Raw genomic sequence first — 12,466 nt, 5'->3', positions numbered from 1 at the left:
ATTTCAACATGGGATTTCAGTGATTATATCAAAGTTTCAAAACTTCCATAAGTTCAATGGTTCATGGGCATGATTCCCCCCATATTAGTAAGGAAGAGGTCGCTAAGTGTGCTCAATTTGGGAAGATGACTAATGAACCAATCAAACAAAACATTTGAGAATAGGAACTGCACGCAACATGCGATGACAATTGACCCGATGCTAGTGGAGTGTCGCATAGGTCTTCCAAATGATATTGAAGATTATTATGGAAAAGGTTCACATTATGATACTGAGAGGAAGAAGGGGGTAATAGAGAATTATTTCGATGATTCTAGACCAATTTTTTTTCCCTTGGACAACTACAATGATGACGTGGGACCTTAAAGATTTCCAGCACTCTGAGGGTGTACTGTCGTCTTTAGGGAAGGAGAAGATACCTGTGGAAATGGAGAATAGTTTGGAAGATGATGCCTCTAAAATGTGTCATGCTAAGAATGACAAAAAAGAGGTGGAAACGGCGAAAGGTAAGCTTGTGGCAAAAGATGTCATTGAATTGAAGTTAATGCCGATGTTACCTCGACCACTCATGTTATTCATGAAATAGAGGAGGATGATTATATCAAGATCGATCCTGCTATTCTAAGAAGAGACAAAGAGCTATGCAAAATGGAGAAATCACTTCAGAGTATGATTCCTAAGTATAAAAAAAAAAAAAAAGCTAAGGTTGTCAAAATGTCGCGTTGAAATTGAAACCAGCCCTACCAAAGTGAAAGTTCAAATTTGGACATTTCCTTTTTTACTTCAGTTTGTCCTTGCGGTTTGTGATAAATTCTCAACTTAATATGTTATTTTCTTCATAGAAAAATTATTTCTTTTCATTATATCATAGATGTTAGGGACAATTTTGTTCATTAATGAAGTCCTTCCTTTTCAGAGAGGTGTTGGTAGATAATCCAATGGGACAGTTGGAGTGGTGGTACTTTAGAAGCCTTATACCTAAAGTTGAGGTGGACATTAAGGTAAATACCGATCAATTTAAAGTTCCCCTATATTCAAATAATTTTGTTATGAGCATGTACAAGGGGAATTGTATTACTTCTCCAATATGATCATGTAAATTATGATCAATTTAAAGTTCACCTTTTCATATTATTGATGCATTTGGTTGTGTATCAAGATATAGAGACACAAATGATGGTGTCATACCCGATGATGTCCAAACACTAATTTTTCCCACCTACTAGCCCAATTTGATAAGTTTTAATATAATTTACATTTGTTGGGTTCAATAGTCCATATTTTGTTTTCATTTTCCAATTTTCTATGAATAGCGATGTAATAATGGTGGTCATTTTTGGGAGATCGGCAACACTAGATTTCTTGGTGCCCATGTCAATCTGGCTTTGCTCCTAAGGAAAGTGGAGAAGGTATATTTAATATATTTATCTTAATGACTATTGCCTTGTGAGTTTGAGATAGCCACTTAAGTATACTTATCTTTTTGTTAGATCTTAGTCCCAATGAACGATGTTGAAAATAATCATTGGATACTAGTTGTTCTTGATTGCATTAGATTTTGCGCAAGCATTTGTCTGGTCGATTTAGGACACGACATAGAACACATTTATTATGTGAACTAGTATGTGTGTCTTCTGAATTTACTAATATTGTTCTCACAAGCTGATTTACATTATTTAATATATAATTTTTGGTACAGTTGAAGAAGCTTGACATGTTGCTTCGTACGACCATGGATAGTGCCCGTGATGGTCAACCAATTTTTTCTGCTTTCAGTCAACTGCCCCTAGTCATGCACCTCAGCTGGAGAATGACCATGACTATGGTATGTGATCGGTAAAATAGGATGTGCAAGTATACACAATTGATTCAAGTAATAAAACAGTAAGTAAAGTATCGTTCCCACAAGGACTATCAACCAATTACCAATAATTGCTATTAAATTTCTATTCGACTGTAAAAAATAGAGTGATTTTTAAACTAAGACTTAAAATTAAAATAAAATTTGCAATAATAAAGATTGATTCAATAATTAAAAACCTAGGGTATTAACATCATCAACTTTTCATTCTATCAATTTTACAAATCAGTTCTAAATCTCTTCTTCCTAATGTAATAGCATGTTAACAAAAATCGATTCCTATTCTTTTTCAAGATATAAGATCTCAACCTATATGCAAGTTTTCTAAATTTCTGTGATAAACTTAAACACATAGCAGGCATTAAGCATAGAAACCTAATTGCTACACAAGCCTACAGGTACTTTCGTCCAATATGTGACCTATGTCTATATAACGATAGCATATTCAATTCGCATCTTTTGAATTTTGAATCAAAATCATAAATCAAGCAAATATTGATTAGGTATTTACTAGAATTAAGGAAAAAATTGTATAGATTAGAATAAAGAAGAAGAATCAATAGAACATCATAATAAAATTAAATAGAAATCCAAGTGACTACATTAACCCCTAGATAGAAGATTTAGTTCATATCAGACATAATAACCATAACATTCAAATAATTATTCATAGAAAATACCCTAAAGAACTAAGATGAAGAAAATATCTAGAGAACAATAAATAGAGAAAACAAGCTGTCTTCTTAAGGAATTTTTTCCAGAAATCATCATAATGATGCTTAAATAGTAATTTTTGCTTTGGATGTGAAATCCCTCTTTTGCCCCTGCATAAAATGCCATTTTCTAGAAAATATGCCACTCAAGTGCCGCGACTCTATAATGAGGTGCCACAGCCCATGTCCAAAATATGGAATTCTCTCGTTTCTGACTTGCTCAAGCGTCGCGACCCTACTAGACCTGCCCCGCAGCCAAAATTTATCAACCAAAAGCGTCGTCGCTCTCAGAGGTAGCGCCGCGACCCTATGCTTCTTGATAGATAGACCTCTCTGTCTAATCATAGTGTCGCGGCTCAATTTTCTTTTTTTCATCAAATTCCATCTTTTTGACACCAAATGTAGCCATTTTTGAATGATGTCCCTTAAATTTGAAATATTATCAAACACAGAAAGAAAGAAAAACGTCATACTGCACAAAAAATTACTAGATAAACCTCAAAAATTAAATAAAATAACCCTTTAAAACACTATAAGAACTACTCTATCAAACTCCCCCAAACTTAACATTTACTAGCCCTTGAGTAAAATCTATTGACACTTTCTAAAACAAACTAATCACACATATGAATCAAGTTTACCTAACAAGCCTCCACCTCATGAAAACCATCCAATACAAGCTCAGAATTTTCAATTACATTTCATCCAGAATTTCAGTAAAATCAATTCAATAATCAACTTCAATCTTTGTTATGCAAATCAGCCTTAACCAATAAATAACACACAGTCACAATACCATATGCAAGTCAAATCTTCCAAATCATTCCATCAAAACAAAGTATTTCATATGCTCACATAACTCATCGATCTCCCCTAATATGATAACACTTGCTCAAGAATCAGAAGGACTTTTTAGCTTATAACGAAAGCCTAGGGTAAAGGTGGACGTAAAGGTAATTTAGGCTAAAGTATACCATAAGCACACAACCAAACAAATCAATCTTGTAACTCTCAAACCCCAAAAATATTCCCCAACTTTTCCAAATTTTTTCTTTGTGAGAAAATTCATTATTGACACTCCCCCAAACTTGTTTCTTTGTATTTTCAATTGGAGTGTAGTTCATTTTCAATATATATATTTTTTCTTTCTTCTCTGAAATTTTCTTCTATTATTGACACAAATATCGCAATATAAACCCAATTACAATCGATCCCCCAATCACTTTTCATATGCTTATGGTTTACATTCAAGGGAAAGACAAAAAACAACTTTTCAATTTAGCTCAAAATAAGTGTCGAACAACAAAAATTCACATTAATCTCAAAATGTGGGTAGCTATGGATTTAATATATAAAGGTTGGCTTGAAAGGCTCAATCGATTCCAATAATTTTTTTTTTGGCCTAAATCATCTTCCTAAGCCTGTATTATTCCAATTTATCTCAATCATCAAATTATGCAAGTTCTAGAATATTTTCACAATTTTGATCCACAAACCCAATTAACATCCATATATTAAAGGATTGTAAGAAATTTATTACTCAAGGTTTTTATGACAATCGATCAAAACTAATTACTAAATTACTTTCACCAAGCACACGGATTCTCATAGCTTGTAAAATAAATCACTCGCATCACATGGTTATGAGTATCATTGGCTTTCAAAATAACTTGATTCATAATTATAAACACTAAAAACAACAAAAACAAAACAAATAAAACTAACACCAACAAATAAAACTAAAATAAAAAAAACAACGCAATCCCTCCCCTAAACCTAAATACACATTGCCCCCAATGTGTTAAAAAAAATTGAAAGGAAAAGAAAACTTACCCAATCACCATGTCAGTATGGTGGAGGAGGTGGTTGCTACTCATAACGGTGAAACTCTGGAGGATATTGGAAATAAGGCTGCTACGCATAATTCAGGTGCCAATGACCAACCAAAGCATTCAGTTGATCAACATGTGTATGCTCATATGCATTCTTGGCCATCCAATATTATTCCATATGGTTGTTCTGCTAAATAATATTATTCGACTGAGCATTTGTATATTTGACATGAGGATTAATTGGTCCACTAATCTCCATCATCGGATCCTCATTCGTAGTAGCTATTACATTTTCCTCTGCATCCTCTGGTTCCTCTGGTTGAATAGCCTCGGCACACCGATGACGACGCGGTCTTTGTTCTTCTGGATTAGGAACTGCTATAGGTGGAGAATACCCATAAATAGTAGTCCCAGTAATAATACCTTGGACCCAGCCTTTAACATCAGTCGGATGCATCAAAACTCCATAAGTTTCACACAGATCCGTAATAAAGGATCCATGTCACAGTCCACCAGTTGTCGTTAGCCAACAAATAAACCCAATACTATTTCACAACTGTTTTCCCACATCAATTTTCATCCCCTTCATTATTGCATAAACCATAAGCAATCTATCCATAGCAATATCAGAAAAGTGTGATGAAGGAATCAACCAAGCACCCACAAAATACAAGAACCCACATGCTATTCGGTTATGCTAACACTGATACATATGTTTGGGCTCATCATGTGTATAAGTAACTCTGGCCCCAAGACAACCAATGAACTCCCCCACCTCCTCACAATCAATCTTAGTGTGTAAGAATGCATTATACTCATCTTGCTCATTTGGGTAAGACTGCAGCTCATAAAAATTGTTCAACGTCACATGACTAACCAGCACCCGCTTCCCCCTCACAGAACATGCATTAATTATTCTCTTGCTCAGGCTAGTTTGCATAAAACGCATATACCAGAGAAACATTAGGTTTAGGAATGTTGTCCACATTGACCAATGATTTCCAACCTCTATCTTGAAGGGTCACTCTAATAGGCTCATAGGTTAGGTCATCAAAAGGTGAATTTTGATAAGTCATTCCTCTTTCTAGAACTAAACTCTGTTTTCTTAATCTCTCATGTCTATCTTCAGCCTCTTTGCTTACAAACTATGATCTATCATAAGAAACTGCCCCCTAGATGATGATGCTACATGACTCGATCACTTAGGTCCCATTACAATTCTTAACACATAAATTCTGTAGAAATTTTGACAGCACCTCCCCTTTTTTTCCACTTCCCAATTCAACAAAATACCACAAATCACACAAACAAACTTTTCAAACCAACACTCAACACCCAATCTAAACAATACAACTCTTATCCACCCAAATCACAATAATATATTGTCAAAAACACAAAACTATTATGAGAATAGGAGAAAAATAATTACCCCCAATTAAAATTGGATGAAAGTACTCAAGCTCTCCCAAGAACTCAAAATTTGGGTTTTTAATGGTGAGAATGTAATTGAAAGGAGATTTAAGCCAAAGTGATGATGGGAAAATGTTTGAATGAAGGTTATATGAAGATTATGAAAGAAATTGTGGAAATAATTGATGGGTTGGCTTGAAACAATGGTGTAATGGAGGTGGGAATTTCAGACTATGTATAGAAAATATGAGGAAGTGAGGAAAAGCTAGAAAACTTATGGTTTATAGCAAATTCGCGACTAAGCGCTGCATCGCATGAGGTATAGCATCACGGCCCGTGTGAAATTTTGGGTTTAAATTCTGGGATGTGTGTCGCGGCTCAATGTTAGGACGCCACGGCACCTGGGCATTTACGAAAATTCCTGGGCTCTCTGTTTATGGTGCGCCGTGGCTCAAATGTAAGGGCGCCACGACTCAAATTTGATCCTGCAGAAAAACTTCATTTTGCAGTTTTATATTTTTCACGAATTCCACGACTCATATTTACAATCCAAAGTCTAAAGGTCAAAAATTCTAAAGAAAAGCTAAACCAACATTAAAAAATCTAACACCAAACATAAAAATCGTTGTCTAGCTAAAATAAAATAAAAAAAATACTAAAAAGAAATTGGGATGCCTCCCAAAAAGCGTTGTCGTTAACGTCATTTAGTCGGACTCTTATTTTCTTTCATATTTTAACTTGGATCAAGTCCACCCCTCACATCCTTGAGAGCCATAGTGTCATGAGTTGGCCCTCATTTCTTGTTATTATAAATTGGTGGAACTTTACCCCGCTCATTTAACATTCGAATCCTCTCATTAAAGAACCTTTTTAAATGATTATTCAATTTTCGCAATCCACTTTTAACCATGCATCTTTGCTTAGAGACTTCCAACTTGTTCTCTCCTTTGTTTACCCCATCAACACTACAACAAGTTTGAATTTCTGTTGCTACAAAAATATTATATATTACCTCCTCTTTTTGCACTCACAACTTTAACTCACCCTTTTGTACATCGATAAAAGCCCTACCAGTAGCCATGAATGTACTTCAAAGTATTATTGGAATACTGTCATCTTCCTCCATATCACGAATGATAAAGTCTGCAAAAGATATGAAATTTTCAACCTTCACCAATAGGCCGAGTTTGACTAGTAGATCTGGCATTTGCAAAGACACGGTAGTAGGCCGAGTTTCTCCCAAATTCAACTTCCAAAAGATTGATAGAGGCATCAGATTCACACTGGCCCCTAAATCACATAAAGCTTTTGTCACCACTGAGCCCCCTATAGAGCATGGGATATTGAAACTACTAGGATCATTAAGCATTGGTGGTAGTTTCTTTTGAATTATCGCACTGCACTCCTCAGTAAGTGCCACTGTCTCATAGTCCCCTAGCTTCCTTTTCTTTGACAAAATTTCTTTCATAAACTTCACATAACTTGGCATTTGTTCAAGGGCCTCAGCAAATGGGACATTGATGTGTAGCCTTCGAAAGATATCCAAAAATTTAGAAAAATTCTTGTCAAGCTTATCCTTTTGAAGCCTTTGAGGATATGAGATCTTTATATGGTGATCTATGCTTATTTCTGGCTGCTTCTCTAAGTTCTCAGTAACATTTGACCCACTCATTTCCTTCTCCTTATTAACCCTTTTGGCTCTTTTAACTCCTTGCCACTCCTCAAAGATATTGCATTGCACTGCTCTTTTGGGTTTACCTTAGTAGTGCTTGGTAAGTTCCCTTGAGCACGGTTTGTCATCAAAGCAGCCAACTGCCCCATTTGAGTCTCTAAACTCCTGATAGATGCCCTGGTTTCGATCATGAAATAGTTCAGTAAATCAGACTGTGCATCAGGTTGTTTCATATGTGTTGGCTGATGTGGTTGTGGCTATTGTAGAGTCTCAGAATATTTAATTAACTAGCTAGATAGTAGTAGTAGTAGTAGTAGTTAGTATTAGTTTGTAGTATGGTAGATTCCGTGGATTTTGGTTCAAGCCGGGACTTAGTTGGAAACTTGTAGCAACAGTTATGAATTTTATAAGTTTAACCTATAGTTTAAGAATATTAATTATAACATAAGATTAATTTTGTTTTTTAGTAGTTATGATTATTATAGTATAGTATAGGTTTATGATATTAGTAGTCTTGTTTGTGGAAAAGGGGGTGATTGCATAAGAATATATTATTTATGATATTATTAAAAAGTGTTATGGATCGAGCCTACATAAAGCCCAAAATCCCAATAAGATTTTGGGCTTAGTAAATTCAAAATCAGCCTAGGGAATTAGAGTTTGATTAGTTAAGCTATTTGTGGATTAGGTTGTTATTTAGATAATTAAATAGATTTTTCGTAACTTTAGGGTACTATATCTTCCAACCTATTTTTTACCCAATTATACTATGAATTCGAAAAATAGTATTTCTAGAAAGTTGTAGATAATTGAATTATCTTTCTAACGGTATAAAGATGGTCTAAATCGGAATTCTACAGCTCTAGTTATGTTGATTTTACTACAGGTAAGTTTAGAATTACGAGATTTAGGAAGTTAGAGGTTGGGATATTTTTTTTATGTTAGATTATTCCTCAATTATTTAATAAAAATATTAATAAGATAATTTAGAGATATTTTCTAAAGAAGTTAGGATTCTATTTTATTTAAATTTAAATTTGGAATATAGTTAGAATGAAATTAAGTATTTTTAAATAAAAGAAAGACCTAGAAACTCTAGAACCTTCCAGAACCATTAAGAGCATGACACTTGTCATAATCATGTTTATTTAAGGATTTATGTATTTTTTTTAATAGGATAATTTCACTCCTCAAACTCTATAAATAGGACCTAGTGCTCAGCCATTTTCTTCATTCTTCAAGTACTTGATTAGAGCCTCCAAGGTGCCAGTGTTAGTATAGAGAGATACACTTGGGTTTGGGATAAAAGTTTTATCATTCTAAGCTTTCTAAACACTAGGGAAGTGAGATATAGTGTGATTTCAGTGTTGAGGTTTAGATCAATCTATAAGATCAATCAAGGTACTCGTATTCCTTAAGATCAGTTCTTTATAATCCTTTAGTTTTCTTTAGTTTCTTTTATTCAGATCTTAACTCTTGTTTATGATTCTTGATTAGGTATTTATGTTCTTGAAACTTAAGGTCCTTCTTGGTAAGTTTCTTCTTGATGGTTTAGTTTTCATATTCATCTCTATTCTTAGAGATTCTCACATTTTTCTACTTTTGGTTTATAGGAGTTTTCTAATCCCATTCTTGTTCTCAAATATCCCGGCTTTTGGTAAGGAAAATAGGATAGATTTTATGTGCTTATATGTTATAATATGTTTATGTTATGATATTTATATGTATGATATGTTTTTGTTCTTGGGTATATGATTTGTTTAGATAACAAGCATATAACTTGTTCAGATAACAGGTCCCAAGAATATATTCCTTGGGTATATGATTTGTTCAGATAACATGTCCCATAAATTTATATGATTTGTTTAGATAATAATCACCGTAAATTTATGGGCATATGATTTGCCTAGATAGCAAGCCCCAAGAAGAATGATGGCCATTGTAGTCCTATATGATATATTTTTTTATAGTCATATGTTTTATAGTGTATGTTCATATTATAGTCTTATGATTTATGATGTATGTTTTTAGTAGATTTTTCTTACTGGGCATTAGGCTCATTCCTTTATATTTTAGTGTGATGCAGGAAAATAGATTATGGAGGGCGGAAGGATTCTTGGTAGCTTGGCTTGTGTGTTGAGGATGAATGGAATGAATGGACTGCATGTCGATTGAGGATGAAGTTATTTATTTTTAGTCTTTTGAATCATGTTTTTCCGCATTTTGTTTTTAAACAATTGAATTAAAGTTTATGTTTTTCTTTTAAATAATGGGTACCCATGTCATATTTTATATTATCGTTGTAGAGTCCAAGAACTTTACTTAGCTAATTATTTAGTAGTATTATAGTATGTATAGTATTATCTTTGTTACTGTGGATTTTTAGTTCAGACCGGGAATTACTTGGACACTCATAGTAGTACTTATAGATTTTCTAAGTTTAACCTATAGTTTAAGAATATTAAGTATAACCTAAGGTTTGATTATATGACTGATATTAAGGATAATATTTGTTATACTATAAGGTTAAGATATCAACCAATAGGATTTTAAGCACATGTTATGAATGGGTAATTAAGGATTAAGTATTTTTGAGGATTAAATTAAATAAGGGTAAAATTTGAATGCTTTAAGGTGAGTCAGCAGCTTTGAATACGTTGAAGGCTTAGTCAAGGCTGTTTACTCCATTCAAACTTAGCTAAAAATGTGTAATTTCGTGTTTAAATATTCAGCGTGTGCCGATATATCACAGCTATAGGGGGCGATATATCGCAGCACGTAGATATAGAAAACACGAGACGATGCACGGTCGCCTCGGGCATACTGGCCCAGGCGATATATCGCCTACAGGGGGCGATATATCGCCTCCTCCAGCATGTTTTCAAACATTTTTGAATTCTTTTCCTTTCAGCCATTCAAACTCCTTCATAAGTCCAACATCTTTTGAACGAGTCTTCAGCCTCTGCTGAACGATTATTCAAATTATTTTCACCTAAAAAGCCATTATTTTTATTCAAGTAAAATCAAGATACTTTCATTCCCAAACTCTATAAATAGGACCTAGTACCCAGCCATTATTCACCTTTTGCTCTAAGTTCAGAAGCTGCTAGTGTTAAGTGAGTGTGAGAGTGTAAACACCTGGTTTGGGAAAATCATAAGCTTAAACATCATAAGCTTATCAAACACTTTGGGAAGTGAGGTTCTATAGTATTTCGGTTGTGGTGTAGATTGGTCTTTCAAGTCTTTGAGGTTAACCAAAACTCTAGCTCATTGTTTTATGTTATTTTCTTTCTCATAGCCTTCTACTCAGTTTCCTAACCTCATTCTTATTTTGGTTAGGAAATCTAAGCTCTTGAGCACATAAGTTTTGGTAAGTGTGACTTTCAATGGTTTAGTCTTCCCATTTCCTTTTCATCTCTTTTCTTCTTTAGACTCACTCTTTATATATGGTTTTAGGAGTGTTCTAAAAGCCCCAACTCAGTCCACATATCCCAGTAACTTTGGTAAGGAAAATAGGCTAGAATCAATATGTTATATGCTTATGTTATCTTATGTTTTATGTTATTATATGTGTTATGATATGTATGCATGTATGTTTGTAGGCTTGGGCATATGACCCATATGACTAACAAGACCCCAAATGGGTTATGGGCATATGACCTACTTAGCTAGTAGGACCCCACTAATCCCATGGGCATATGCTTGTTTAGTCTATGGGACCCCAAGTAATAATGGCCATTATAATAAGTGTATGTTATATGTATTATGTTAAGTCTTTATGTATCTTATGAAATTATGTTTATGACTATCTGTTAGATTTTCCTTGCTGGGCATTAGGCTCATTCTTTTTTGTTTTATGTGCAGGAAAATAGCTTTAAGAGGCGATAAGATTCGTGGACGCTTAGAGAATGTGTATCGATGGTGAATGGAGTCAAGGGGCCGAGCGTTATTCGATTCGAGGATGTAGTCTCGTTTTACCTTTTTATGGTTTTACATGTATTTTCCGCATTTCTTATGTAATGTCTTTTTATTTTAAATCATGTTTTGTTTTAAAGACAATGGGATCCCATATCCTTCTTAGTATTTTATTTTGTAAGTAACTCTTATTTTTACAAGTTACTCAATAAAATTATGGTATTTCCGCAAAAATGTAAGTTTATGTATAGTTTCGTTAATGGTCCAAAAGTCTAGATTAGTGGGTCATTACAATCGTGTATTTGATACATTATTTTGAGTTTTCAATAAAGTTATATTATTTCTTATGTATCTTTCTCCAAAAGTAATAGCTATGACTAGTAGTTTTTAATGGTCCAAGGTCTTAGAAATAGTTGGGTCATTACAGCTGTGGAGGTGGGTATTGTTGCTGACTTTGAGGGAAAGACTGTTGTGCAGCTTGATTATTTGTCCATGAGAAGTTAGGATGATTCCTCCACCCTTGGTTATATGACATCGAACAGGGGTTGTTTGTTGGTCTTTCAAAATTTCCTATTGCTTGGAATTGTTCCATAGGTATATTATTCATATCCATGGCAGGACACTGATTTAATGGATGAGCACTCCCATATGCCCCACATAAACTCTGAACTTGCATGATTTTGGCTGACAGGTTGCTCTATTGTAATTGCTTCGTTAAAGCTGCCACTTGCGATGTAAGCATGGAAATAATATCCAATTCAATCATACCACCCACCTTCTTTGTTTATCCCCTTTCAGTTGCCCACTATAAGTTATTCATTACCATCTCCTCTGGCAATTCATATGCCTCATTAGCACTCGAGCTCATGAACGCACCTCCTGCTACAACATCTATTATGGTACTAGTAGTACCATTCAACCCATTATAAAAATTATGGACTTGCATCCACTTTTCTATACCATGATGTGGACACCTTCTTAACAACTCTTTAAATCTTTCCCATGCATCATACAATGATTCCTCTTCTGTCTGGTGGAAATTATCGATTTCCCTTCTCAACTT

The 12,466-nt window shown here is 34.2% G+C and overlaps 1 non-coding gene across 1 annotated transcript; it reads left to right on the top strand.

Annotated features, from left to right (window-relative positions):
* Window positions 1-12,359: 12,359 nt before the first annotated feature.
* On the top strand, window positions 12,360-12,466 carry LOC133781206 (small nucleolar RNA R71). Its single transcript, XR_009869995.1, has one exon. It is a non-coding gene; the product is annotated as a small nucleolar RNA R71 (small nucleolar RNA).

Source organism: Humulus lupulus, chromosome 5 (assembly GCF_963169125.1).
Source record: "Humulus lupulus chromosome 5, drHumLupu1.1, whole genome shotgun sequence".
Taxonomy (NCBI): domain Eukaryota; kingdom Viridiplantae; phylum Streptophyta; class Magnoliopsida; order Rosales; family Cannabaceae; genus Humulus; species Humulus lupulus.
This window is presented reverse-complemented; position numbering and strand designations above follow the sequence as displayed.